At 40.8% G+C, this 4207-nt stretch overlaps 1 pseudogene; it reads right to left on the minus strand.

The window, feature by feature from the left end:
• LOC123972803 overlaps nt 1-2819 on the minus strand; it is a 4212-nt pseudogene extending 1393 nt beyond the window's left edge.
• Nucleotides 2820-4207: the final 1388 nt, after the last annotated feature.

Below are 4207 nucleotides of genomic sequence, written 5' to 3' on the forward strand. Positions count from 1 at the left end.
ATTCCACTAACCGTGTTTGGAGGAAGAAGAATGATGAGTACCATCCCAAGAACACCATCTCTACTGTGAAGCATGGGGGTGGTAGCATCATGCTTTGGCGGTGTTTTTCTGCACATGGGACAGGGCGACTGCACTGTATTAAGGAGAGGATGACCGGGGCCATGTATTGCGAGATTTTGGGGAACAAGCTCCTTCCCTCAGTTAGAGCATTGAAGATGGGTCGAGGCTGGGTCTTCCAACATGACAATGACCCGAAGCACACAGCCAGGATAACCAAGGAGTGGCTCTGTAAGAAGCATATCAAGGTTCTGGCGTGGCCTAGCCAGTCTCCAGACCTAAACCCAATAGAGAATCTTTGGAGGGAGCTCAAACTCCGTGTTTCTCAGCGACAGCCCAGAAACCTGACTGATCTAGAGAAGATCTGTGTGGAGGAGTGGGCCAAAATCCCTCCTGCAGTGTGTGCAAACCTGGTGAAAAACTACAGGAAACGTTTGACCTCTGTAATTGCAAACAAAGGCTACTGTACCAAATATTAACATTGATTTTCTCAGGTGTTCAAATACTTATTTGCAGCTGTATCATACAAATAGTTTAAAAAATCATCCATTGTGATTTCTGGATTTATTTATTTTTTTAGATTATGTCTCTCACAGTGGACATGCACCTACGATGACAATTTCAGACCCCTCCATGATTTCTAAGTGGGAGAACTTGCAAAATAGGTGTTCAAATACTTATTTTCCTCACTGTATAAAGACTGACTGAACTTGAATGTGAGAAAACTGTATATTTATAATGAATACTACTTCTTTACTTTCAAAGAAAGAAATCTCAAGTTTGGCAGGTTCAGCAGGGTTCTTGACTTTGGCAAGAGCCGACGATAAAATTAATTGTTCCATCATCACGATAAAAAACAAAGTTGAAATACGTAAACAGTTATTTATTTATGTCACGTGTTTCCTAATTTGAAGTTGCAATGTACGTATAGTATATCCTCCTTTTTCCCCACTAAATGCTGTTGTTTCATAAATTTCAAACCGTATAAAAAGATCAGTCTGTGATCCTGTGTATAATTAGGCACATTCAATTCACCTGATGCATTAAAAAGGTAAAACATTTTTACAACATGGCTTTAAAAATGCAAAAGCAATAGACAGTCCTGTGTGAAAACACTTGCATCTCAGGGCTGTTTTGTGTGGAATTACTCACAAATTTAGAGGAATTAAAAAAGATTTTTCACTGAAAATGAGGTGTTATAGTTCCAAAAAATGTATGGTTTAAGCAGTAATTCTTAAAGAGTACATTAAAACTGTAGACATTTGGGTAGCATGTACTCACAGCAGCTCTCTGTTGAGGACCTCAATGACTCCCGGACTTCAGGCTGTAGGTGGCAGTGCTGCACTCAGCTTTCTGGAAGGCTGCTGGCAGCTTTTGGATCTCATACCAGTTTCCAATATACTGCAGAAGAAACACAGGATTTCACGCACTAATAAAACTGAGTAGGTACTGGACATTTAATTGTTGCAAAAGAGGCAATATTGGTAAAATATGATTTAGTAGCAAAGGAAAGACAAGGAAAAAATAAAGAGTTTAGTATTCACCCTGGTAGCATCAAAGTTGGCCTGAACAGCGGGTTTGGGACATTTGCTGGACGTCCGGATCTGAGCACTGGCAGTGAGAACAGACAGCAGAGTCAAGGAAATCACCTGCATGGCCTCCATCTTATCACCACAACCTGCTGAGAACAAACAGATGATTATTGAAACAATCAGCTTTACATCAGGAGAATGCTCCTGAACTCAGTGAACAAAACATTTATTTTTGAGGGATGAACAGTTCAGGCTTCAACTGATAACTTAGTTGTACTACCTGTGTGCAGGACACAGAGGGTCTTTTATAGATCTGGAAAACCTGCAGCCTAATTATTAATCACATTCTTCAGCCCCCATTACACCCCTCTTCTGTGTTTACACGTAAAAGTGTATGATAAGAAGGTGGAGTGAGTGTGAGAGTTCAAACCACCTGCTCAAATGAAGACACTTTTCAAACAGACCTCACATATTCTGCCCTCTGTACATCAACCCCATTCATTCCTCTCTCTCTATTCTTGTCAATGAAACATCTTTTTTTAGTGCCATCTCTTTCAAAAGGAATCCAAAAACCAGCAAGATGTAAAAAATTACAAACAAGATGAATATTAAAACACAACTAAACTAACTGTGAACTAAAGAAATACATTTCCCCATCTTAGGTTTGGTGGATTTTATAAATCAGCAGCTGCTTATTTGCATAGCTTAAATATTGTAGGCTACATTTTCTCCCTTAGCATCATGATCATAGAAATAACTTGTATGCCATTCATGTAGTATAGTAAAGGAAAGACAGTTGTATGATCACCCTAACTTTTAATCTCCATTTGATGTGTTTACTTCTTGCAGTTACATGAAAAGATTGGCACAACTCATGTCTGGATGGTGACTATAACAGCCGGTTAGTTAAGCATAAAGATAGGAAACAGGTGAGTCATTTAGCTTTGCTCAGTCTAAAAGGGTAATAAAATCAGCCTTCCAGCATCACTAAACACATTTAATCTGTACAAAAACAAAAGCCAGGAAGTTACTGCTCTCAGCTAAGAAGCTGCCTCACACATGACCACCCATAAATCTAAATTGCCATATATAAATTTCACTTGTGTGTATTTAACAAACCAGATGTAAAGTGTAATGCCGCATTCCAGACCGGTAGGAACTGGGAAATTTCCAAGTTGAAATATCCGACTTCCGCTCTCAAAGCTTTTCAGGCGCGTGGTGGTGCATGACACAAACTTATGTTTCTTTGGCAAGTTTATGCACACTTAAACCCTCAGCAGTGCACTGTGTTAATTAAAAGGATGGCCATTTACATAGGTGGAAATCACGGAGGGATCAGAACAAAAACATTAAATAATATAATGATATATACTTAGAATAATTAGTAAAACAATACAAACACAAACAGGGCAATAAAAGTGCGTTTTCAGTTTAGAAACATTTTGAGTCTCCCCTCCCTTGCCTGATAGTGGTTTGGTCCACTGCCTGCTTTCCCTCTTCACTTCACAGGAGTCCGGTGTGAGAAAACCAGTTTGAATCCTTCAGTAGTTGGGGAGCTGCAGTGATGTTAAGTAGGCTGGCAGGGCTGTTTTATTCACTTGAAACATCGGATGAACTTATTCGTTTGTCTTTAAAACAGATGATGCTTTCCATGAGCCCACTATGTTATTATAACATTACCTAGCTTGTTTAGTAGCTTGTTTAATAGCTTGTTGGATTGTAAGTCATCCTCTACAGCTAGAGATGCGCGGATTTATCAGCTGGGGACTGCAGCCTAGTCCACACGGACACGGACAAAAAAATCTCCGTCCACATGAAAACACAAACACGCGCTATCAAGCGCAGTCAAGAGCATTCTAAACCACCTGGCGGCGATATGGCCCTAAACGTAAACACACGTTGGCCAATCAGAGCCTAATAAAATTGTAAACAAAGCAGGCAGTGGCGCACAATCTCACATCAAACACAGCAGATAGCGGCGCACGCTGACCTCGCAAGGCAAAAACTCCTAAAATCCTCACCTTGGCAGGGGTTTTCAAAAATGTTCGGTTTCAGTGACCCGATGCTGCGTTTCCGTGTGTACGAACGGCCAAACCGCGTAGAAAAAGTCACGGTTATGAAAATACCCGTGTTCGTGTAGACAGGGCCTGAAATAGGCTGATTACTCTGATGACCGGTGACCAGGGCAGAGCAGTGTCAAATATCCAATTTTCTGCCGTTTATTTTGAACGTTACAAACACGCTGCACAGAGCTGTGTTTCGTGTGCACAGACAGTAACCTCATGTCACAGCCAAACACAGCTATTCACTAGAGCAGGGGTTTTCAAAGTCTGAGACTGCGGGCCTCCCTTCAGACAAAGCTTGGGAAACGGTGCCCTCCCTACCACATCTTTAGTTTACTTGGTAAGTTTCGCTCAATTCCTGGATGCCAATGGGATCGTGATTATATTATTTGATCCCAGAGACACTCAACATTTGAGCCAAAATAGCCTAATATTGCTGTTTGACATAACTTCTGACTACACCAAATAGTTTTTAAAAAGATCTGTCCTAAGGCATTCATTAGTTTCTGACTGATGGGGGGAAAAAACAGTTCGCAACTCTCACACATGTAGGCT

Source organism: Micropterus dolomieu, linkage group LG06, assembly GCF_021292245.1.
Source record: "Micropterus dolomieu isolate WLL.071019.BEF.003 ecotype Adirondacks linkage group LG06, ASM2129224v1, whole genome shotgun sequence".
Lineage (NCBI taxonomy): Eukaryota > Metazoa > Chordata > Actinopteri > Centrarchiformes > Centrarchidae > Micropterus > Micropterus dolomieu.